At 34.9% G+C, this 26,949-nt stretch overlaps 1 long non-coding RNA gene across 3 annotated transcripts in view; it reads left to right on the forward strand.

Moving 5' to 3' along the window:
• The window catches only part of LOC116228778 (uncharacterized), a 153,660-nt gene that overhangs the window by 90,413 nt on the left and 36,298 nt on the right, over positions 1 to 26,949 (forward strand). Inside the window, exons 1-2 of one of the 3 annotated variants that reach the window (XR_016467341.1) lie at positions 12,351 to 12,398; positions 13,167 to 13,254. The exons of 1 other annotated variant lie outside the window; for it this stretch is intronic. This is a non-coding gene — a long non-coding RNA (uncharacterized LOC116228778). Of the gene's footprint in view, positions 1 to 12,350; positions 12,399 to 13,166; positions 13,255 to 26,949 lie in introns of those variants that run through there. One more of the 3 variants, XR_004166864.2, reaches the window with a different exon arrangement.

Here is a 26,949-nt window from a genome sequence, read left to right on the forward strand (position 1 = left end):
CAGGCTAAGTAAGCTCAACTGCCTCAGCCTTTCTTCATAGGAGAGGTTCTCCAACACTGTGATTGTCTTTGTGGCCGCTCCTCTGAACCTGCTCCAACAGCTCTGTTTTCTTTGTTTTAGGGTCCCAAAGCCTGGACACAGTACTCTGTCCAGATGGGACCTTAAAAGGACAGAATAGAGGGGAACAATGAGGAAGGGCTGCTTTGAGCAGCAGCATTTTCTCTTCTCCGATGCTTGTGGTCCTGACCACAAACATGTTTTCATGCCATCTTCAGAGGTAACTGACCTGCAATCCAGGGATGTTGGCTAAAGCAAAATAGGCAGACTCAAATTCCCATCACTATATTTCAGGTTCATAGCTGGTTCTTGCAGTCACTTGTAAAGATTATTTGACCCCAGAGTTGAAACAGACAGGTTTCTGTGCTCAAAGTATTTAAGGAGATGCAGAGCTCTGAAAAGTTTCTTGTTAAGCATGCACAACATTCTGTTCTATTAAAAGCTTACTACTTGTAAATGCAAGTGAATGCATGTGAATTTCTACAGTGGTGCCATAAGCTGCAGCAGTGACCAAATAGAATGCCCTGAAATTTCAACACATGAAGCGAATGGCAAATAAGAAATATAGCAAACCAAATTATTAAAATTTGGTGAGCTTTGTATGATGTCTTACCTTAAATTGGCAGCCCTGCTGCTAATTGTGGCTCTCTGAAATTGTTACATTATGTATTTTAGAGGCTGTGGGTTGAGGCAGAGTTTGCATTCTCAGCAAGTTGCAGTGGAACAAATCACTATTATTTTAAATGTCCTGTTGAACTTTTAAGCTAGCAATGGGACTTAAATAGTTCTCAGTGTTTTGTAGGATAGATATTACTTTATAATTTTCTTTCACCAGCACCTTTTTAGGAATTTCCTGAAAGCTGATTTTTTTTATTTTTTATTTTTTTAATTAAAAGCTCATTTAAGGCATATGTTATGTTTAATTTTCTTTAGGGGCTGGGAAGAAGTTGTTTGTATGTGGAGGACAAATGCAACTAAATAATAATTAGTGGATTGCTGTTCTTAGAACACATCAAGCCTCACATGGATTTATTGATACTTTGAAAAATATGTAAAAATAAATAATCAGCTGTCACTCTCCATATATGTGCTCTGTTTTCTTTAACATTCTTGTGTCAGATTCTATAAACTCCATTGAGAGTCTCTCTATGTTACGTGCAACTTGGCAGCTTTAATGACACACATTAACACTTCTGGCAAAAAATGTTTTGAAAGCCCTGATATAACAAATCCTTTGGATTTTTAGGAATAAAGTGGTTCAAGGTGGCAAACTCTATGAAAAGCATGTTTGCCAGACTGCTGGATAAGCAGCTGTGGGCCATCCGGCTTCTATTCTCTGTGAAGCTTTGCAGTGAAAACGTCTTTCAGTAGTAAAGAAGTTAATGTAATCAGTCAATTTACTCTGTCTACATACACAGTTAAACTTTTTCAAAGCAGTATTTTTAATGCATTTTTTATTTGCAATTACTGTTCTCTGGTTTTATTTTCTACTCTGCTCTTCTTACTCATCTTTAAGTTCGAAATGGAAAATGTTTATTTCTATGGCACAAAGCTTGTATTCTGATTATAGTAGCACTGGTGTGAAATTCCATAAACGACAGAAAAGCTGATCTGGAGCACTAGTTATATGTTGGATTCAAAAATCAGAGCTGAACTTCTTAGTTACTCAATACTGAGGATATTGAGGAAGCCAGGTATATTGAAGAATTCAGATTTATAAGTAACTCTTGGATGTGCTCCTTCTTGCTGCCTAGAGGTGTGGAACTGTGCTGAAGGACACAACAGTTTGAAAATTTTGGATGAAATTTTTTGCTTCTTATTTGCATCTAAAAGATCAGTTTTGCTCACATATGTGCTTACAAATTCCTTTTTAAGTCATAACATAAAATCCCATTGTGATATCTATCTTTAATGCTGAATTAATATTAACTAGGCTGCGTCTGGAAAAAAAATGAGTGAGCAAAACTTCTAGAACAATCTTTGCACTGTTTATGACAGCAAGTATAAAAGTAATTTTAAAGATGTTAGTTTGTAACTGCAACAGCAGTTTCTGATGCTGTAATACAGTATTAAAAATTTAAAAATAACTTCTTAATTTAATAATTAAAAATTAAGAATGATGAGTTGTGATGAAATTGGCTGCATAAAAGGTTTTCTTTGGAACATCTATCTGGTTGCATTATTTGAATCATACTTTTGTTGTCTTAGAGTGTCTTGTGTTAAATGAATTTGCTGACCTTCAGCTTCTTGTTCTGAACATAGCTGAGATGGCTGAAGAGAATACCACCTTCGTTTTCATCTGTTAATACTTCTTAAAACTGAGTTAGTACTTCTTCTAGTCCATTGTATACTTTCATTTTCTACTTTTGTGTGTGTGTATTCCTGCCTAACCTACATTAGTCAAAATCAGCTGTTTTTGAAAAGCCCTGCTTTCTACTACTCTGACAGCAGATGAATTAGAGTGCAGTTACACATGTAGTTATGCTGGCAAATCTGAAGGAGAGGTATCTCTGTTTATTTCAGCTGTGCCATGGGGCAGCCATAACTAAAATTGCTAGGCTAGATAGAATTGCTATATCCAAGCATTGGCCAAAAATCAGGAGCCTGACTTGAAATTCATGAGTCTTAAAATACACAATATATTTAAAGCTCTTTTTACTTGCCTTCTGCTTTTTGGAAAAGACAATTTCACATTTCTAAGTTTTCTTTACTAGTTGTGATGGCTTGGAATTATTGCTGTTTTAGTAGAAGCTGAGGTGTAATGGTTAGTGATTTGATTCCAGCAGGCATGTGTCAAACAAAAGCATTCCCAGAATTTCAGCACTGGCATTGAATCACACGGGTGTGCAACATAGGAGGACAAGGCATTCAAGGTGGCATTCTGGAGTTACTGTTAAAAAATCTAGGGTGACTTTATAAGCTCCTAAAAGCTCAGAGATCAGTTTCTTTGGGAAGATGATATCTCCACAGTAGTTTTTCTAGAATGAGGACTTATGAGGACATATCTGCAAGCCAGATGGTACCAAGGACAGAAAGAGCCCAGTGAGGGAAATGTTGGAGCATATAGTGTGATGACAGTTTAGCAGATTATAGTACAGCCTCAAGTTGATAATGTGGTGCCTCTAAGGTGATCTAGGTTATAGTGTGGTACGGAATTGATTTCCTTCTCAGAACTGATTTCATCAGTTTTTATGCTGGCTCAGTTCTATTTTTTGTATACTTTAGCAAAATGGAGAAAAAAAAATAGAAGAGATGAGATTGGAAGGTAGCTGTGGTGAAACTTAGAAGTTTTTAAAGGCCATCTCTTTCTATGTGTACATGTAGTTGTATTCATGTTCTGAGAGATATATATGACGTCGGTCTAAGAAGAAAATATTTTACTTGAAAAACTTTATTTTCTTTAGGAAATGAAAAGGAAGCATGGAAAGAAGCAGGGAATGGGTAGTAATAGGCTATACAAAAGCACGTAGTCCTGGAGTGATTCTTCTCAAATGTCTATGGAGACCCATTCTCACATCATGTGCTGCAACTAAACTGCACCTCACACAAATGTGTTTGGTTTTATTTGTGTTTTTGTTTGTTTGTTTTAAAGTGTTCTGCTCTGTTGCACTAAAAACAGCCTTATTTGAGGCTGCCAGAGAAAACTGGAGTCTTCCTACTTTTCCTGGTTAGGAAGTCTTGTTTAACATCTGAAAGGTCAGACAAGTTTTTCTGGGGCCACACTGTTTTAGGAATGAGAGTCACTATAAATTTGCAGTACTTGGAAAGAATATGTTCTTGTTTGAGCCATTATAGGTCCTGGCTTGTACAGAATGGTCCACAGACCACCTACCTGCTTGTTTCATGCAGCCCCCAAGAGAATCCACATAGAAACTGGTGTTCAAAAGTGCTGAGTTTGGGTTTGAAGACTCAAGGTTCATTTCACTTTAAAAATTACAGAAAAGAAAGTCTGATACATTCTGAATACCATTGTTCATTAATGAAAAGTAATTCCATGTTTAACCACTGTGTACTGGGCAGTCCAGCTTGTTCTTGCTGAAAGTAGATCTTTACATATCATTTTTTCTCAAGTTGAAATTTCATAGTGGAAGAGGTCAATTTTACACTGTAATTATAAATGTCTAAAGAGAGGATTTGTAAGGGAAATGGTGACAGACTCTTTACTATCATGTCATGAATAGAAAGTATATAATATATGCATTTAATTGGATATTTAATAAATATTGCTCTTTTTTTCAAGAGATTTTGAGAGTCATACACACAGTGAAGTGACTTTGAACAAGAAAAGATATATGGGATGAATAGAGTGTTTTTATTATCCACTGAAAATAAAGATAATGAAAAGAGAAGGCTATTAATAATTCCATTGTGTATGTGAAATATGTACATGATAATCAGAATGAATGCAATAATAAATACATGTTTACTGATGCACGTTTTTTCCTCTGAAGTGTTAGTCAATATGGAACAAGAGAGTTGGTGCATTTTGTAATAAATTCACTCTTGAAGTTAATTGTGTTGTATTTATAGCCCGTAGAGGTGGTTCTCATTTTAGATCTGGACTTTCCTTAGTAATGTACTAATAACCACAGGTTCCAAGAGGCTAAATTGAGACAAATACAGAAGAATTCAAAACAAAACATGCAGGGGTTCTACATAAAAGTCACTGAATGGAACAGACAAACTCCTTTAGAGAGAAGAGAGGAACACGTGTAGAAGGGAAGAATTATATACTTTCAGCTACTTTTACTTTGCTTTTTACTTTCCTTCTTCTCACTGGGGTACTCTGGGCATAATGATTTTGCATTCATTTATGTGCAGTATATATTATAGCCTGATCCACAGTCCGTTTGAACTCCAGATAAGACAGTGAAATTGTAAAAGACCAAATTGTCCCTTTGCAAAGCAGGAACATGTTTCAATGTTAGAATTAATTGGTAACTGGAAAATAGATGCATTATCATGAACTTGGGATATGTCTCTTTCCTATATCTTGTTTTAAATGTAATGTCTCTTGCAAACATTTATTGTGAAACCTAGAAAGAAATATGCCTTTTCTTGCAGAACTGTCTCTGTCCTAGGCTTCTGCTTTGGTTACCTTTCACAGTATGTTTCTTGCTCCACGCTGGAGGGATACAATGGATATTGTCCAACTGGCAGAATTCCAGAAGCTGCATATGTGCTGGGCTGCCTTATTCTGTCATCTAGAGTAGAGTTTTCCTTGTGTTCTGTGGGGAAATATTGCAATAAACTGATGCAGTCTCATGGTTGAACTCCTGTCATGTTATTCATTTTATTCAGGCAGAATACCAGTTTACTTGAGTGGGAATTATGCCTGAGTGGGAACTGAATATAAAGACTTCAAGGTTTTGTGTTTGGAGAGTAGAACAAGACGTTAAACTGTAGAGATATTCTCTGCTGTTCATAAAAGGAGGCTTTTTTTTTATTATTTCAATGAAATTTCTCTTCAAAAGGGAACATAAGTAAATGAATAATTTTTTCATTGTTAATGATAGTTCCTATGAATTAAAATGCAAGGGAAGATCTCTCAAACAATGACCAAAGCAAGTCTGAATTGTAGAAAATTCTGTTAACAATGTTCATATTGTCTTGAAAAAGTTTGCTTTCCTTGAGCAATCCCAATTTTAAATTTATCCCTGTGAGGAAACCCACGTATCTAAGTTACATGCTGTTTAATTCTGTTTTATTCAAGCATAGTATGCTTTAGTCTTTTTAATTTAAATATTTCAAAGAGCCAATTTATGACAGAGGTGTTACTTTCCTTCTTAAGTACACATTATGCATTTTGTATTACAATTTTACTACAGCCAAATGTCTTAAAAGCCTGATTCACAAACCACTTCTCTATCTTCAAGAATGAAAAACAAAGAGTATACGCTCAGAACGTGACTTACCTTTCGAAATGTTGTAAAGCCATAGAAATTAGAGTAATTTAGACCCAGATCTTATTTTTAGGTTTCAGAGTATTTTGGCATTTAGTTTATTTGGTTTGATGATTATTGTTTGATGTAGCTGTGGTTATTTAAAAATGCTGTCTGCATGACAGCCTTGTAAATGAACCTTTTGACTCCTACAGGCTCTCTTTCTTTTAAAAATAAATCTTATTCACAGGAAAAGCTTGCAATTGAAAATATGTACAGTTTCTTTTACTGTGGGAATGCCATGTGGCTGTTGAGTAAAAGTGATTCTGACACTGCATATTTTCATGTGATTCAGGGAGAAAATTGTCCATTAAGTGATGGCCTCCCAAACTGATGCGTGTTAGGAAGTGGAAATGTTTTTACAGAAGGACTGTGGAGGTTCAGGGGAGCATTCCAGACTTGGCTGGTAACAAAAAAAAAAAGTGATTTGTTATTTGTAACTGAGCACTTGTTGTTGGAAAAATTTGGTCGTGGTGGACAGGACTGGCTTGAATCCTGAAATTCAGGTAAGCAGTTCTCTTGTAGTTTTGTTACCCAGGATTCCAGACTAGATATTTATAAATCTCTCTGGTCCAATACCCTATCTCTAGCTGGCAACATCTCTATCAGCAGAGGTTATAAGGAACTTCAGTACAGTAGCCGAATCCAAAATTTGTTAGGCCTCGTATAAGCAACAATATGTATTTATAGTACAGGAAGCCTAAGCTGAACTTTGCCTTCAGGACATGCTAAACTAGTTGTTTCTCTCCACAATGTGTATTATCTGCTAATTGGCTCACATTTACTGAGGCATAGTCGCGTTACACTTCAGACAAGTCCTTCCAGTTGATTCACATCTAGAAGTCTGATGGAGTATACTGATTGTTTTAATTGGATAGTTAATATTTTATTGGATATTTAATATATTTCTGTCCATGTACATTTATAATTAACTTATTTTAATCCTGCCAAACTTCCGTTTTCAGGAGAAAGAGATTGTGGTGTTTCTCTTTTTTTTTTTTCCTATTTTTCCTTTTTTCTTTTTTCCTTTTTTTTTTTTTTTTTTTTTCCCCCAAGCATAGAACTACAGTCTTTCCATGCTTTGAGGATGTATTAACTGACCAGATCAACAATCTAAACTGGAGACAATTCATAGAGGTTAATGGATTGTTCCCAAGTTCACATCCTAAGACATCAGTAAGAGAGATTAATTTCTGGTAGAAAATAGTGTATTCTTTCACGATAATGTGCTGCAGTAGAAAAAAAGTTTTAAACACAAATTAAGGTTTTATTTTGAGTATGACTGTGGATTTTTCATATGATTAAGTCTGCTGATAGAGTCCATTAAGAACACGTGAAGGAAAGTGAAACTGTCCTTCCTTATCTTAGTAGCTTACTGACATAAAACTTCAGATACCAGAAAACTTAAATAATTAGCTGGGAACAGTCTCTTATCCATGAAATGAAATGTGAAAATGAACAGAAATAAAATTATAAAGTAAAATCTGAACTGTAGATCATTAGTGAACAGTAGAGTCTGAGGTGGTTCTGACATACTTCAAAAATGACGAAAAGGCTCAGAAACCATCTGGAGTTCCAAAACTAATGCTCAGTATTTTGCTGGTCAAAACCACAAAACTCATATGGAATCTTCTCTGAAAATAATATTCTAGGGTTTTGTCTGAAAGCTTCCATTGTTTGAGTTCTGTTTGAGGTTTAAAACTTATTTTCTGAATGATGGCAATAAGATTCTTGTACAGTTGTGTTTCAAGTGTATTTTTACATCTAGAGTAAATTATCAGTGAAAAATGCAGAAGAAAAGTAATTGTCTGGAGGGCAGTCTAGCTTTGGAATAGTAGCGGAAAGGGAAACTGAAAGGGAGAATATTAAAATAGTCATATTCTAGAACAGCCTTAAAATGTGGGCATAATCGTCCATAATAGTCGTTTCTCCAACTTTCAAAACAGTGCTTTGCATAGATACCTTGGTTCATTTTTTATTTCTTATACATAGAAAGATTTTTAATATATGGAAAACCTTGTTTTCTGCAAATTAACTGATTTTGTCTTCAGTGGATACAAAGTGGTCTTGCTCCCATCCTTATAATAATCTTCTATCTGATTAAAGCTTTCATCAGGTCTTTTCTCATTCTTCTCAATTTGAAACATGTTCACTCCTTTCAGATTTTCTTTATAGCGGGTGTTATCTTAATTTCTTGCTTTCTTTAGTGCTTCTGCAAATTTGATCTATATCCTGGTTAAAAAGAATAGGTACCTAATAGGTACCCCTGTATGGAGCAGTTTGTACTCTTCTCTTTCTGTTTTCAGATAGTTCTTCTAATTTATTGAGGTTGGTTTGAATTCTAAGCTCTCTCTTGCCCTCTTTTCCAGATTTTATAAATTTATTCCTTCTTGTATAACCCAAGATATTAATGAAAATTTTGAACACTGTGTGCCTTGTTAAAAGCTCCTTAGGAGAAGTATCCCAAGTATTAAATTAATTGTCCTTCAGTTAGTTATTTGCTCTTCTGTAGTATTTTATTTAGATCATATTTCCATTGGATTTTAGCTACTATTTTTTCAAGTTTTCTGAATTCTTCATTGTGAGGTCTGTTACACTATTGGTATTTACCTTTTTTTTTTTTTTTTTTTTTTAACATTTTTCAAATTGCTGTCTTCTCACAGTAACTTTAAAATTACTTTCCATGTTTAAATCTTTAAACAGATCAGAATTAATTCTGAAGTGGCTTTCTCTTTATTTACCTTCTTTGTATAAATCTGGATTCTTCACTGCTTCTTTCCAAGGAAATTTTGGACAGCCTATCAAATAATCTTACTTTCGTATTGCAGCATCAAGGTGAAAAGAATACTGAAAAGCTTCTATTGACTAAAATTAGCATTACTAATTAGCATTATTAATCTGATAAATTTTGTCCTTCTTGACCTTCTGGGCTCTTCTTTTTTACTAACTATTCAAAAGATGTCTAATTTGCTTATTCTTGATTTAGTGGTCAGATTAAAAATACTGGGCTACTTTTCTGTATTATTACATCAATTTGTCAGTTTCCTGAATTATCTGTGTAAAAACTCTTATCAAGCCAAAATTCTAATCGTAGTATCTTCCACTCCACAGCAGCACGTAACACGTGTGCTGCTCCTTAAGTCTATCAGTGGTGATCAGATCTCTTGCCCATGTTGTATGTGAGAATCTAGTGAGAAGATGAACAGTACTATTCTTTCTATATAAGAAGAATCTCATCTATTTTTACTGTGTTAAAAGTAAAAGCAGGTTAGAAGAAACCCAGGGAAGAATCTTGAGAAGTATATGAGTTTGTTTCTGAAGGTCATGGCAGGCAGACATCCCTCAAGTATGGTATGAGGTCCTTTAAACAATTAACATTTTGTCACTGTTGAGACATTGTCTTTCTTTGACATGGTGTAGTGAACAGCCTCTGTATAATGGTCTTAAAAATAATGACTAAAGAAATGATGGTGGAATGTGCAAAGATGATTTAAATTGAGCCTTGATTGTGGGTGATACTAACAACATATTTTTCAAATAATCTTACTTTTGTATTGCAGCATCAAGGTGAAAAGAATACTGAAAGGCTTCTATTGACTAAAATTACTGAATCTGTTCTTCTCCAAGAAAAAGTTCCCTCAAAGTAATATAGCATAAACTGTTTTAGAAGCTTGGAAGCTAAAAACCAAACCTGGTCAACCCATAAACACATCTTCACCACCAGAGATATCAAATCTAGTTCTTTTGAAGAGCTTGCAAGCAAATGGTCATTATTTGTTATGCTTGAACTGCAGGTTAAATGGATAATAAATGTGCTCTGAACAAAAGTGGACTTGATACATTCATATTGATTACCATAAAAAAGCCACAACAACAAACAGACAAAGTAATTGTTTATTTTAACCTCTCTGAATCTCTTTTATTTTGTCTCTTTAACTTTTAAAAATGTTTAAATTAATGGTTACCTAAGTGGCCCTGTATGTTTAATAATATAATGTAACTGTTGTAACAAGAATCTATGACTTCACTTAAATGCCTCTATTATTGAAAACAAATAAATATTTTCAGTAGTTTAGGTATTCTGTAATCAATTGTCTTTCTAGAACACTCACATCTTGCACCCATCAGCATTGTTACTTAGTAACAATGTTACTTTGAATCAAACAGGAAAAAAGAATCCCCTAAACTTCTTCCTATTAAAGAATAATGTTAATTGGTTAGTGTATATAGAAGAAGGTTATATGGCCCATTGACTTTATATAGATTGAAATGCTAAGCAGGGCTAAGTAGAAGCATCAGTAGGGAATAGAGGGTAAGCGCTCATCAGTTTTATGTTCGCTTTCCTATTTACTGCTTACCCCTTACAGTGTTTTACAACTAGATAAACAAAGTTTTCTTGGGTGCTTCATAACTAAAAATGTATTTTTGTTGTTCGCTTCCAGTTTGGTTGTAAGAGAAATAACGCCTACAAATTAGATAGAAACTATAGATATAATCAATCTAGATCAATCTAGTGACCGACTTCTTAGATTACAGTTTCCTTCTACCTTCAGAAGAATAATGAAGCTTTCACCCAAATATAAATATAACTCACCACTGTGGAGTGTGGTTACATGAGTACAGGACATAATCTGTTGGCTGTGTGCTATTGAATTCAGTTTGCAAGACATTCTTAGAATTCATAACAGTGTCCTGCTGAGACCTTCTGCAGTCTGTGGAGTCTCCTTTTGGAATTTGTTGTATTTTTGTCCACAGTTTGAAAAAAGAAAAAAAAGAAAACAAAAAAAAACAAGCTATGAATCTCAACCTTAAGAAAATGCTTTTATATAATAAGTCTTTGTCCAGATCTCGGTCAAACTGAAAGTCAGTGATGAAATTATAAGTGCAAATGAAAATAGATCCTAAATCTTTTTTACCCTGATGAAATAAAAAGCCATCTTTTGGAATTTCCCTTATTTTAACATCAGGGGAAACAAGTAAACAAATGTTGATTTCAGCAAACTAGAGAGGATTCTAACTGTCCTAAAGTCAATCCTAGATGAAGATGAATTTCTTTCAGGACTAATGTGTGGAAAGACTAAATGCCCTTCTCACAAAGAGCTGGCATTGGAGGTTTTAAAGGACCTGAAATGTTATAGCCATTTGTAATCTCTAAAATGGAAGATACAACCGAGTTTAACCAGTACTTGCCTTTTCCCTGCAACCACCAGAGTGATCAAAGAGGAAGCACAGCAAATGGAAGTAGCCTGCCCAAAATTAGTCTTCCTATTTTAATCTTTGCTTTTATTTTTTATTCTGTCTCTTTTCCACACAAAAAGGCTCCTTGCCTTCTTGGAACTGTCTAGAATCAAATTTAAGAATTGGTCACTGCCTCCTTTGACGTTTCTTTTGGTTTCTTTTTCTCCATTCCTAACTTGAATGGCTGGTGCTGTGTTTTTGGACCACAACTCCCACTGGAGTATTAAAATCTACAAGGATAAAATATCAAAGCAAGAAGTAATTGATGTTCTTAATAAACTCCTATTCTCCTTACTATTAGTGAGAAATGTTTTTTTTAAAATTATTATTATACTGTGTGTCAAATATATAACATGTCATACTTTAGTGTATAATTGTTGTTTAATTGGTGTTTTATTCCTTCCATTGAAACTGATGTCAGGAATAAAATGTCAATATTCTTGTAATTGACAGCTCATTTCTGTCATGTATTAAGGAAGATTTAAACATCAATTTAATGATGATAGTGTGACATTTTAGATATTTGACCTAGGCTCCAAATGATAGAACAACTCGTGGGTGGAGGAACTCTGTTCCTCTTATAGAAATAATATTAATTAGTTGTAATATTTATATGGAAAAAGGAACAAAAGGGAGAAGGGGAATTTATCCTGTCAAAATGTTTGCTATTTAATATCAGTGTTTAGCAATTGATTATTAAAAAGGCAGAGATAGAAAGTTTGCAGCAGTGGGAATTTATGGATATTTTGTATAGCATTTGCAACCAAGAAATTCTAGCATTTTACCCACCCCGATTCTTTTAGGTTCTTTCCTCTGTCATCACCATCCTACTTTCAAGGTGCCGAAGTTCATGGCTTTTAACCCCTGATTCCTTATCAGATGAAAGAAATTATGTTAGTCAAGACAAAACACTGACTTCTCTCATATCTGGTCTGTAGATTTAATCTGCTTCTATGCAAAACAGTAGTGAATTCATCTTGAACCATTGACTGAGCACCTGGTGGGAAGGCAGGACCATCTCAGGGGAGCTCAGGTGTGTGCAGTGCAGCTGAGTGACCAGAAGGATTCAGGATCCACCCCTTCCCAGACCTCATTTAAGTGTTGGTAGTGGAGGCAAGGGTATCTTGCTGGAAATGCCTGTATACCCAAGGTCTTCTGAAGGTAGGAAACTTCTTTCTGTTGTTCCTGTGCCTACAGCTATTGTATTTGAGCACATCCTCACTTACTACAGCCTAGGACCTTACTGCTTTACTGTCATTGCTGTGCTTTCCATCACATTACATAGCTATTTTTTGAATATCTAAAACATCCCATCTAGGCAGCTGAGAAAAACTGGAAATGTATAAATCATGTTATGTGTCAGTTTAACTCACTAAATATTTAGGTAAGTTTTTTTTAAGGCTTTATAATGACTGAGCATAACTGTTAGAGGGGCTCCTGGAGGGATTTCTTTACTATCGCTAAAAGAGGTTGTGGAAAAGTATAGAAAATATAGATGACAGAGAAAAGTTTGTGGTATTTATAGAAGCTAGAATAGATTTATCTACTGATACTGGCCTCTTCTGACAGTCTTGTCCAGCTGTCTGAGAATCACAGCTATAATGTAGCTGCTGCTCTCCAAGAGAAGTCTAGATGCATTGGGAGGCTGGAACTACTGTACTGATTTCTACTCATTGTATTTGGGGAACGTGGTAAAATGTCAGAAGACTGACCTGCCTCCTCTGCATGATATGATCTCACTAAACTCATCCTTACGCATTGAAAGCTTTAAGATATGTTTTTCTGTGTATAGTGAAGTCAGATGACCTATGAATCTATTGGCTATCAATCCATCTCTTCAAATTCTATAGTGATCTTTTGAATGAAGAAGAGTCTGGAAGAAGGACTACTACTGACAGGGTATTAATAAACGTACCTGTCCTCTCACAGGCACTGCTGTACCTCAGCAGTCATTAACTAACAATGATGGAAAGAAGAATAATCTGTTTCATGCCTGATCCTTCAAGTATAAAGCAAGGTAAATCTGCTCACGCAAATATCTCTGCAGTTTTAAACAGAAAAATATAGCCATGAAAAACCCTGTTTTCCTTCAATGTGTGGTATGCTAACAGCTGGACCCAGAGGTCACTGGAAACATTAGGAGGCTTTGTGTTGATAGAAGTACGGTCTGATTTAAACACGAATAAACAAAACATAAACAGACTTCAAAAGTTTTACTTAGTAATGCTTATTGATACAATCAATCTGACTTTCCAGCAGGACCTGAGCGAACCGTAGATGTATATTTCTTAGACACAGCCTCAAATGTTCCAGTTATTTGTAACTAGTTGTAGCCCAGCAGGACCCTGGATTACGTGTCTCAAGAAACAATTCCAGAGCTTACTGTCACTAAATGCTTTTTTTTTTTTATCACATAAAACCTAATCTAAAGGTCTTGAGGTTCCGGCAAAGAAGCACAGAGTCTCCTAATAGCTTATGAGCAGTGTACGCAGGTGGTCAGACTAGATCATTACAGTGATCCTGCTTATCTCACACTTTTAAGAATCATTCCCTCCGCTATATTGCAAGTGACATCTTTGTAAAAGAGTCATAATTTTTCCCCTCCAGAACTCACATGCTGAAGAAAGCTTGTCAAAACATAACTGTAATTACGTAGCACAATGTTTTGTAGATTTAAGATGTTTTAAAACTTACTACATTTCTTAAGCTTTCAGATTTGAAACTACAGAAATGCGTAACTACATTGCTTTTGTCTTTCCTGTTCACAAGGTAATTGTTTAACCTGTTTAGTTTCACACCAACTGCTCCCATTCTGCTCGTAGTATTCTCAGTGAACGGTCCTATCTCATACAGTGTTGGCAGTAGTGGACTTTATAAAGTCCACTAATGATATGCAGACTAAATCATCTCAAAGTTCAAGAATTACTACAGTTATGTATCTCACCTCTTTTCTATCTATACTGAAAAACAGCAGTGATTAGATGATAGCAGGCAAAAATAACAAAAAGACGACAGATACATCTCTGGTCTAAACAAAACAGTGTATTTTTAATTGAAATAACAGTCAGTAGAACTGAACATCAAAACATTTAACTTTTTCAAAGTTTTCAGCATTAGAGAATTAAGATGAAACACAATTAGGAAACAGAAAACTGCAACATTGTAGAGGATGGTCACTTTTTGTATGTCATGTGGCTTTAAAAACAAGTCAGATAAATGATGATGCCATTAAAACTGAACTAATTAAAGAAAGCTTCTTTTAAGAACTCATTAACTGCAACCTCATTTGCATAATGATGCATATTAATTAAGTTTTAATGAATCTGAATTTGCACCAAGCCTATTCATGTTGGCTTTGAAACAAATTGAACAAATTAGTTAAAAGCTTTTTGGAATCTACTTTTCACACCAAACAGGATATGAATGCAATCATCTCCACAAAAAAGAAATATTTTTCTTTTAATTTAATTCAAAGGTATGCAGACCCATCTATTAATTATTTTTAAATGCAATAATTTCCACCTTTTCTTTGCAAAATCAACAGTATTAGTCATTCTTGAGCGGCATATATTATAGATGTATGTTGTGGGATAAAATCATTACAGCCAATTTATTGAAAATAAGGTGGAAACATTTGACTTCAGGGTGCATTTAGTTTACTTAATACATGGATTTCAATTTTGTTGGTAACCTTTAGGCATTTTGGCTGTCTGCAGAACAACCACTGAAACTGTATTTTTTATGTTGCTATCAATTTTTCAAGATATATGTAAAATGCTAAATTGCTCTTATAATACCCGTTTCCTAATGTGAGATTTCACAGCATCGTAAGTCTTGTAAGTATTATAGGAGGAAAATAATTTCTAAGCTTTTAAAGGCTGCATGTTCTTGCTTTGGTGTTGTTGGATCTTAATTTATTTTTTTTTTCATGCACAGGAACACACACACAAGAAGCAGAATCCAATTTTAACAAGTTTGCTTTCAGCTCATAATAAAAACAAGAATTACAGCAGAAACACTATTGATTTCCTTATACTCCATTGTGTCTTCATCAAGAATGAAGAGATTTATGTAATTACTGCTCCATCTTTTGTTGTTAGAAAGCACTTTTTTGTAAGTCAGCAGATACAAAGGCTGGAATGCTTTTATTGTTGAGATTAAAAGATCATTTTTTCTCCTTCTGTTAAACTGTTTTTCTGTGATAGGTTCTTCAGGGAGGCTGACAATTAGGAAGATACTATACATTGAAACCCCACAGATTTTATCATCGTTTTTTTCAGTATTCTATCTTGTCACCTTATTTTCCTATTTAAAAATATATATATAAATTAAAAAAAAGATAACACCTCCCTCTTCCTCCCCAGAACCAAACCTCTGTCTTTAATTCTCTCATTTCATTGTCCATGGTGGCATCCAGAGACACAAAGCTGATATCAATGCAGATTCCCTGCAGCAAAGTACTATGAATGCTTTTAGACTTAGTGGTTTAAAAAAAAAAAAAAAAAAAAAGACACAGCAAGATCAATTGTATTTGCACCTGCTAATGATTTTATTTTTGATTTTTTCTTTCCCTGACATCAGATCTTTTTCCTTCCCAGTTATTAATGAAGTTGAATGTTTAATATCTGACAGGTTTGAGAACTGTGTCCTAGAATTGTGTTCCCAGTGGTACACATCTATCTCTCTTGAATGTCCTTTCCCATCTGCAAACTGGCTGTACTATAAAATGCAAGGAACCTTCTGCCACCATTTCAAGGAACTGCATTACAGGTTCATAGAGGAAAACAAATGTTTTGGTATTATAGTTATTTGCCTCAGAGTTAAAGTAACTTCATAGAAAACTATCAAGTGGGTAAACAAATGTGAGATTGTTGTTGTGAAAAGAGAGAGAGACGTAGTTTAATTTTTTTTCCCCATTTATTATCAGAATTGCTAAAATGTGACTCTTGTTTTTCCATAGAACACATTATCTTAAGTTGCATTTCATTGCTAGAGTGAGTATCATCAAAGCCAAGCAAACATAGACCTCTCTGTGATTTTTGAGGGCTGTGATTATATTCTACAGTCACTTTAAAAGAAGACATTTCCACAATTTTAACCTTTTTTTATTCTTGATCTTTTATAGTGTACTGTAACTTGAAAACAAAATGAAGCTATTAAATATTTTAAGTACCATCTGATTTCCAAATAGGAATAAATTTTTATGAGATCACAACCTGGAATAAAGAAAAAGAATTGCTGTAAGTTATAGTCATAATTCTTCGGAATTTTAGAAAGCTGGATTAACTGGTGAACATTAACACCATTATAATAACCTATAATTAAAAAAATAATAAAGGCAGTTGGGACCTTCCATTATGGTCTCCATTTAAGTAGACAGATATCATTATAGATAATAGTTCTATATTTGCCAGATATGCAGTCACCCTAACCTACAGGCTGTTACTGTAACCTGTCATGTATCCCATCACCTTGTATGTTGCACTTAATATTTCCATTTCTAAGCTTAAATATATTTCTTAAGCTTCTTGGAGACATAAAGCACAATTTGTAAAGGATGTATTCTTTTGTCCAAAATTATTTTCAATCTTATGTGATTGCAAAGGACTTTTCCTTTGAAACAGGTTTTTTTGGGGGCGGGGGGAGAGGGGAGGGTATTGTTTTTTGTTTGTTTGTTTTGTTTAATACAGACTTAGTGTGCAGAGCTGGCTTCTTTTAGGGGAATTTTGACAGAAAGTGTCTTCCTTGAGGGAGGTCAAGAGTCACTGGTATTAAACTAGACAAGCTGGTAGTGCAGTGTTAATGGAAATGGAAAGCAGATGTTTGGTAATTAGGGGAGATGTGAATGACAAGGCTTGAGAGGTACGGTACATGCGCTAGCTGGCACAAAGCAGCTGTTGTTACCAATTTCACTGTCAGAAATGTACACAAGTCAGATCATCCCCTGCGAGTTTGCCATAGTGGTGACAATTAGAAGAAAAAAAATTGTATTTGATTAAAATTAGTAATATATCATAGAAAATAATTTTTTTGTAACATTTAGAGTTAGCCTGGGTTAAATCCCATGAAAATAAGCTAGATGTATGACAAGCTTGCTGGATTCAGAGTCCCTCAAAGTTGCGATCGTCAAGATGTATATTGGCAATTGATTATAAGACTTTCTCTCCTGATAGAGGGTAACAAAAATTATTTCAACTTTTCTAGGGGGGAAAATAGTGTATTTGTAAATTAAGAAATAAATTCATTATTTTATAAAACACATCTTCAGCAGAGAATATATTTATTTTAATGTGCTGGTACTTATATATTTGTTTAACAGTGTTTTCACTGGTCTTTTGTTCATTTCAATTAACCAAACTTTAATTCATCTTTTTGTTGTGTTATTCACTGTAAATTGCGTTGTATAGTTTTTTTGTTGTTTCTCTGTCAGAAAACATCTCAGTTAAGGTGAACTAGCATAAATTGTAATATGTATGTATATATACATATATAACATAAATTACTTTTAATGGCTGATAGTTACCTTTTCTCCATGAATTTAATGAGAATTGGACCTCTAGTTTGTCTTACAGTTCCAAAAACTTCACTGGTAGGCACTGTGCAAACACAGAAAATCATACTCTCCATGCTTTTATTAGTCTCCTATACTGTTTGAGAGCAGAAGGAATAACCTAAGGAGAAAAATCTAACTTGTACTCTGTAGTGTTGCTGTTTCAGTAAAGCCTGTAAATGAATCAAAATGAGTTGAAAAATAAGTCCAGTTTTTATGGGGTACAGCAGGCCCCCATATCTAGGTGGAATAGTTGTCATCTCATGTATCAAAAGAGGCTGGGCTCATCTGTAATTTAATACAGTTTTCATCCTTTCTCCATTTGAAGTGCACAGAGAGGTTCTTGTCAGTTTTGGTACTGTACTGAAGGGATGTGCTTATTAGAATTCTTCCAACCTTTCAGACAATAAGCTCTCAGTGGTGACTGCCTTGAATTAAGGAATATTGCTTGTTATCCATTAGTGTTAAAAGTGGAAGTTGAAACTTCTTTTCTTTAGTCAGTGCTTTCTCTTTATCACCAAAACAAGGTAAAATTTTCTCAGCCACTTTGTGTATATCTGCCTTTCCAGTGTCTGTGCATAGCTGGGCTATTGGTTACTAAAATGTTTAGGGGAATAGTAGATGTGGAAGACAGAGATGTACATTCGATTACACTTAATAAATAAATTCTATTTCCATTATTCTATTTCCAATAATTTCAATTTCCGTAATTTCTATTGTGTTAAAGAAATAAAATGGGTCAAAAAGCACTAAAGATGTTTTCCTGATGCATTATTGTTAACTTGCATAAGGGATAGCTTAGTGAGATCACTTTGAATACTTGCAAGTAAATTTAATTATATCTCTATATATGCCTTAACTCATGTATCCATTTGTGAATATTTCTTCCCATCTGTAGTAAAGCTTGTGGAAAGTAAGAGCTTTCATAACTGAGAGTCAATGATTTTTAGAGCTCTTTTTTTATTTTCTTAAGAATATAACTTCCTCTTTTGACACACACCCATGTACTTAAATGCACACATACTTTCCAAACAGTAATTTCACCATTTTATTTCAGTGATATCCTGGCAAACAACAACAAAAAAATGTAATTTGAATCTTTGAGGAAAGGCTCATTTCTGAAGTTTGTTATAGCATAAAAGTTTAAGTGACACTAAAATATGTTCCCCAAGTGGAAAATAATCACTTTTCTTTGGACGTGTCAAAAAGCACAATATATCTGTAATTGTAGACATTCAAATTCTGATAGAAACTGCAACCTCTACTTTTAAATTACTTAATTCCTTATTTTAGTTTTTCCATCTTCTTCTGCTATATAATTTTATATTAACATGTAGGGGCAAATTCTGCCTTCAGATGTCCCCCTGTAGCTTCCATTAGTTTAAATAGAGTTCTCTATCCTAAATCAAAATCAAATTTTGGCCAATAATAGGAAAAGAAGTTATATTATGTATTCACCTAAATGTAATATTAATTACAAAAAAAAAAAAGTGATGAGGTGGTGGGGAAGGTCATCAAACAAAAATAGTTTTCAGCTATTTTATGACCATTACTTGTTCAGTCCATGGCAGTTCTGCTTGAAAAAGCCTTTGCTGTTAGATTTAAAAGGCTGCCTTTCGTATGGTTGTTCTTTGTTAAGCCAATTAAACAATAGAATCACAGAGATTACATCTAGAAGGTATGTTAGATCATCTAATCTTCAGCATGTCCTATAATCCTTTTTTAAATATATCTACAGATGATATTTTAACACCTTTTCTTAGTGCTGGTTTAGCTGTTGAATTGTTCTTACTGCTGACAGAGCTATTCTGAGTTTATTTCCCTTTAATTTTGAGCTGTTTACTTAAAGAATTATTGGTCAATTTGAAATTAATCTTAAATAAGGATGAAATTAAAGTTAGAATATGGCAAATTGAAGCAAAATCCTCTCTCTCTACCCATGAGAGCAAAAAGCCTGGAGTATTATGGATTCTATTTACAGGTGCTACTTTACTTTAGCCAGTTCCTTTCACTAACAGCTGGCCTCATTCTTTGTAGCCTTGGGTAGGAAGAAGGCCGTTCCCTAGTAAAATTCCCTGTGAGCAAGGCTAATTACACTTACTGTTGTGGGGATACACAGGGATTTTGTTTTGGTATTGGTGTATAATGTTGTTTTTGGCTGTTGTGAAAATGGAGCATGGCACAGGAATGTAACTGAAACATTTCATCCCTGACAATGGCAAATCAAGAAAAGTGTTCTGATTGAGTATTTAGCTTCTGTATATGACATTATTTCATATGTATTTTTAATACAAACACAGTTGGAATCAACTTAAAAATACAGTTCATATAACTAGAAGAGGAGTAAAAATAGGAATTGTGATCTTTTGGTTTTATTTCAGTATTGCTGTTCTGTAACTAAATGCTCAGTTGGTGCAAAACAATGTTGAGGGCCCTGCCTGAAGGTTCATTCTCTCACATTTTCCCTCGTATTATAAAGGACCAGACTGTTCTTTGGGTTCATCCATAAGCACTGGAAGAGTAAGTTAAGACCTTAATGCAGTGTTTTGGAGAGAAATGACTGATAAAAAGGATTCAAAGATTCTCAGAACAGTGAGAGAGGTGCTGGAACTCCTTCTGTTTCACACGCTGATTAATTAAAAGAAGGATCCTCGAATGGATTGTGGATTGGTTTTTTTTTTGGTTGTTTTTTTTTTTTTTTTTTTGAAGGATTTGGGTGAGGAGGAGTAGGAATAGAGGGTTAAGGTTAGTGTGGGAATGAGAGATGCCTTTCTTTTAAGAACTGGCCGCTCTCCCCTGCTGATTTGGAAAGAAGCCAAAAAGAATATAGTGAATTTTGAAAACTATCACTCTGGTCAACAATAATAAGAGAGGGATTACTTTCAGTGCATTATATGCATAGCAATGTTGGTTTTAATTGTTACTTTGAATTAATTCTAGTTACTTGTAATGGTACATCGATTCAGCTTTTATTGAAACCATGCATTACATACATTTCTTGTATTTTGGCTTAGCATCTTTCTATCCAGTGGAAACCTGAATGAAAAACTAATGTATTTAAAATGAGATGTAGAAAGGAAAATGTAAGGAAATGATTCTGAGTTGGCACCTATTGCTGTATAAATATAGTATAGTTACTTGAATTCCATAAGAATTAAACTCAGATCTTTTAAAATGCATGCAAATTCTTGCAGAATATATATGAAAAAGTCACTATAACTGTAGAGGCACTTCTGCTCCCTTGATAAATGGGACTGCTAGACCACACTTTATTGAGTCTCTGATTTTTAATAATTTGAATCCTGCAAGATTTAATTCTGCATAATTCTGGCTGAAATCAGCTTTTGATTGAGTTGTAATGGCTGTGTTATTGTAAATATCTCTGCATGCTAATGTTGTGCTGGAATTCAATAATATTTAGATGAAATTTCTAGCCTCCAGCAGTGTGGAAGCTGGTTTTAGAAAGCCTGAAACTTTGTGTCAAAAAGTCATTTATTTTTGGGAGCCTATAATGTGCAGTGTAATAAATGGTCATCCCAAGGTCCAATTTAAATACATACAGTAGAATAGAAAACAGTTGATACAATGTATTTTTCACACCCTTGAGCTGCTGGATTGAATAGTATTGAGTTAGCAGGATTTTGTACCCTTAACTGATTTTGTACCGTAATCATCCATAGTGAGGATAGAGTCAGTGACACCAGATGAGCAGGAATAAATCATGCTATCAGAAAAGACAGTCCATGGTATTGCACTTTACTGAGATGCAATACAAAAAATACTCAATCTCCAAAAAACCTATTTCACGTGTGGCTTTTTGGTCATATTTCCTTGCTTGCTTCTCAAATTTGAAAACACTTTGTACATGCACGATAAAATTTATGTGGTTATTTATATTTCTGTCTATCGGTATTAATGTTTTCTTTCTTTATAATAACGGAAAGCCTTAGCATTTTGTAGAGGAAAAAAGTTAGATATTAAATTAAAAGCCAGGTGTTTGTTTTTTTTTTTAAAGATTTTAAAGTTTTTTTAAAAAACTAGTAAACATTAAAAATGATATATTTATAAGAGAAAGGCAGGTAAGAAAGAAGTCTGAAAAATTAGTTGAAAAAGGAATGGAGATATAAATTGAAGTTCCAGAAAATCAGGATGTATCACTCTTATCTCTGTACAGTCAGACTTGTTAGCTCAGTTACCTGATTTCAAACTTTGTGTCCCACTATAAGCAAGCTCCAGCGGTACCCAGGTTGTCTGAGTGAAGTATATTGCGCCCTCTGTCATGATTGGATAATCATGCTATACTGTGAGCATGAGGAATAATAAATTTTTTCTACCTCAGTTCTAAATTTTGAGAATAATGAATAAATACATGCGGTATATATAAGGAAGTTGCAAAATGACACCATTGTCATATGTTGTGAGTTGACTTAGACGTGCAGGGAATAAAAATAATCAGATGTATAGGAGCAAAATACTTCTCCAATGTGAAATCCTGGTCTGTTGGCATCCATGATGAAGCACCCAATGATTTCCTCCCTGGGTAGCCTGTTCCAGTGCCTGACCACTCTTTCAGAGAGGAAATTTTTTATAACATCCAACCTGAATCTCTCCTGGGGCAACTTGAGGCATCTCCCTCTAGTCCTCTCACTAGTTACTCTGGAGAAGAGGCTGGCTTCCACTCCACCACATCCTCCTTTCAGAGGGTCGTAGAGAGTGGGAAGGTGTCCCGTGAACCTCCTCTTCTCCAGACTGAAGAATCTCAGTTCCCTCAGCCACTCCTCATAAGGTCTGTGTTCCAGACCCCCACAGATTTGCTGTCCTTCACTGGACACATTCCAGGACCTCAGTATCTTTCTTGTAGTGAGAGGCTCAAAACTGAACATAGTATTTGAGGTGCAGCTTCACCAGTGCTGAATACAGAGGGATGATTACTTCCCTGTTCTTGTTGGTAGTGCTGTTTCTGATACAAACCAGGGTGCCATTGGCCTTCTATCTTCCCATTCTTAATGTTGTTTAAATGAGAAATATTCCAAATTTAAATGGGAGAAAAAAAAGAGCATATATTTTGATGTGTTCTAATTGCTATTGCTCATCATTTTCCCTAGACCTGCATTTTTTTATCATCAATCTTGTCATAATATATATTGCATATGTTTCAGTGCAACTTCGTCTAAAGAGTTTCTGTCTTTTTAACGCATTCCAGCTTTGTTGGTTAGTTCACGTTTTAGGCTCCTCAACCAAATACAATGCATGCATGTATATTTTGCTTCTTGACTTGTTACCCAGAGGAGCACGTCATATCTACTATTAAAATAAAGTAAAAATAATAATAATAATTCTAAATAGATCCTTACAGTTTAGAAACACAGTATGATTCAGCAACAAGATTGATAGTGTCCAAGGTAGTCATACCTTGGACAGTTAAGGACACACCTATCCTGAAATCACTGCTGTGATATAGCCATATATTTTCAGATTAGCTGCCTTGGCTACTGCTAGTGATATAGCAGCAGCAGCATGCTGCTTGGCATGGTCTCTTAAAATCTGCCTTGCAGACCTTCAGGCTATTAGCAGTGTTGAGGCTTGGCTAGGTATAGTAGAGCCACGTGACTGGGTGTCAAAACAAGGACAGTAGTCCAGTTCTTCAAATAACAGCTAGCTTCAGCTCAGGCTCCTTTATGGATGGAAGGCATCTCTCATGTATAGCTAGTTGAAAGTCAAGCCCTTATCAACTAGCACATCAGCTGATACTATTGTTCAAACACTTGGATTGGTTTGATTAAGACAAACCATAGGAAGTGATGAAATGTAAATGTGTCTTCTTATAATGGATACAAATATCTCTGATTAAAACCATTATTAATATTGCAAGGCATGTAACTATTTACTTCTGTATCTCAATACAGAAACAGCAATCAGGAGATTGAGGTCCACTGCAGAAGCAGACTATGGCACAGGATAAAAGTCACTTTTATTTATGTAGTCCTTACATGGGAAAAAAAGAAGTAGTGCTCAGAACTCCAGTGCATAGTGAGAAAGATAATCTCCCTTTCCCTATTTAAATACCTTCCCCTTCAGACCTCGGAGGTAAAACAAATCTTAATCATCAACTTTGGTTGTTGGCTGGGGGTTTTTCAAGCCAGCCAATATCTAATTTCCCTCTTTTTGTCTGAAAGCAAAAGGTAAGACTCTTTTCAAGACATCCTATTTCTCTTATTTCCTGTATCTGTTAGAGCCAGCCCTTGCTGATTATTTTTTGCTGTATCAAGCTACGGTATATTAAAAGTGCTTTCCTCTCAAATGAAATGTCTTACAATTTAAATCTCTTACTAGGAGTGTCAGCATTGCCATGGGACATCTCCATCCTCCCAAAGCAAACAAAATTGACACAGTTGATTTGGTGTATAAATGTCTGCAGCTTTATTAAATATGCATTAAAGTGCAACAGTCATAAATTACATGTACTCAGCCCACTCAGAACATAATGTGTACAGCTAAATAACTTTCTGACTGTACAACCTAAGCAATAAGGCCAACCTAAAGACTGACTGGAAGCTGAAAGTCAGTTTCCTAAAGTAGCTGATATTGGAGTATCATTTTTATCATGCTGTAAGCACCTCACCTCTCATGTGGTGTATATATGGGTAAAAGGGGGAGGAGAAGGAAAGTGAGATCTCTGTATTACTTTTACTTTAAATTATCTATTTCATTTGCTAGTGTGTGCATTCCTTGACGTGGAATGATAGGCTATTTGATTCTTGGAGATTTCTGTTTACTGTATGGAAGGAAAGCCCTCTCAAATAAAATATTTGTTGCTGATTATACTAGAGCTAATTTATACCTTGTTTTTAAATATCAGTTTAAATCCCAAATATGCTAATGTCTTTCAAAAGCTGCATATATATACACGGATTGTGAGGGATGTTCAAAAGACAATGCCTCCTACATTATTATGTTGGCTCACAAAAGCAGAGGCAGACGCTGGTGGTTCAGCCCTAGAGGTTGAACCTTCCCACGAATATTCAGTTTAATTTTATTGCTGTGCAACAAATGGCAGCAAAGAGGCTGTCTGACAACATGGTGGCTGACATAGAAGTACACGAGAAGAAAAAGTGCGTAATTGAATTCCTCCATGTGGAAGAAATGGTATCCATTAGCATTCATTGGCACTTGCTGAGCATATACTCAGACCCCAGAATGGATGTGAGAACAGTGAGGTGGTGGATGGTGCACTTCAGCAGTGACAAGGATCACCTCCATTGGTGCAGATTTTGAGTGTGGCTTGCAGGCTCTTGTTCATTGCTGACAAAAACGTATATCTAGTGGTGGTGACTGTGTTGAAAAATAGGGTTTTGTAGCTGAGAAGTTGCTCTGTCAAATAAAAATATTGTACTCTTTGTATCTGTTGTAGTTTTCATGGAAATAAATAGGAGGCATTACTTTCAGAGCTACCTGGGTATTTGCTTCTTCCTGCTTGTTATGACTGTAATCTCCTTGGTCATCCTTAATGTCAATGCAATTTTAAAATTTTTATTTAGAAATATTCCTTTTCTGTAAAAAAAAAAAAAAAAAACAAAAACAAAAAAAAAAAAACAAAACTTTTCAAGCATTTATGAGAAATTAGCTTGTATTATGAAAAGCAAGATATCAGGATACTAACTTTCTGACAGTATCTGTTATTTGTTTATTTTATTTCCTGTTGATCTATTGCCATAAGTCTCTTGGCTTTCACCCAGACATCTTCTGGCAACAGTTAACCAAATAAATTTTGTACAGGAAAAAATCTACTAGAGAATCTTATATCTATTTCCATCATCTTGCTAATGATCTCCTGTATGCTGTTCTGTACTTGGTTTGTTTTCTCTTACTTGGCAAATTTGAAAGGAATATCCTAGGACACATGTTATAACTAGAATCTTTCTTCTCTGTTTTGAGACCGCTTTCAATATCCTGTGATCTGCTGTGCTGGAATGGGTCATCCCTAAATAAATATTATTAGAGAATAATTCTGTACAGACTGATTCCTTACTATTCTAGGTTTTGAAGCATGATTCAGCTGACTTCAACGAGATGCCATTTCAGGCATCTCTTCAATATTCTTCATGTGACGGGCCTGGATACCAAATCTATATCTGTTTTTTCTAACAAAGTGAAGTTTATCTTCATCTTCGTGAAACTTAGTAAGTGGTAATAATCCTAATTCTTCTGCAAGAGATAACTAGAGTTTCAACTGTGAGTGCATTTTTCAAATTTTTTGCAGTTCTCTGTTTTCTGAAAAAAAGTTCTCTGCACAATAGAAAAAACTATGAAGTTAAGAAAAATATTCTTCTGGCTTATGACTGTTTTCAAATCCTTTTATTGCCAGCATTCTAATTTCAACTGTTCAGTGCACAAGAGTTTATCTGTAACTAACTGAAGAAGACATCCAATAAGATGTGAATGTTCGCAAAGAGATGAACTAAAAAGCCTTTATAACCATGCTATTTAAAGTTAATCTCCAAATGTGGACCATTGAACTCTTTGTAAAATAATATGCTGTAGTCAAGGACTGGCTATCAGTGATAGAAAATCCAAATCAGTGCTCGAGGGAACTTTTTCTGCCAGAAGTCTCATAGTGACTAAGTGAGTTCAAACAGGATGTAAAGAATTTGTGGCAGAACCTCCAAATTTAGATATCTCATGTTCATGTCATAGCCACTACTGTCAGCAGTGGCCTGACATCAGAAAGTCTGTGAGGGCTTTAATATCCTCTGAGAGTAGTAAGGTTCGCAGTTGTGGGTTGGTTTATTTTTTCTTTTTTTGTTGTTGTTTTCAGTATGTGGCTCATGGCAGGAAGCAGACCATTATTTGACTGAAAAGCTTTGACTATTTGAACCATTGACCTGCCCTTTACTTTGTTCCCCACAAGAAAAGTTTCTATCAGGTGACCTCAGCTGAGGTTGGAACCTTCTGATCACAATTTTGTCCTAAAAACTGTGAGCTAGAGGAGAGGCTTTCTTTGTATGCAAGAACGTATAACTGATATTGCATTAATTATATGAAATAAAGCATTCTTGCTACACCACATTTTCCCCTTTCCTTATATTAGAATTACAATTTATATGGCATGTTTCAGACAATCTGTATTTCCAAATATGGCAAAAAGTCAAATATGGCAAAAAG

This window comes from Phasianus colchicus, chromosome 5 (assembly GCF_987193195.1).
Source record: "Phasianus colchicus chromosome 5, bPhaCol1.hap1.1, whole genome shotgun sequence".
NCBI lineage: Eukaryota > Metazoa > Chordata > Aves > Galliformes > Phasianidae > Phasianus > Phasianus colchicus.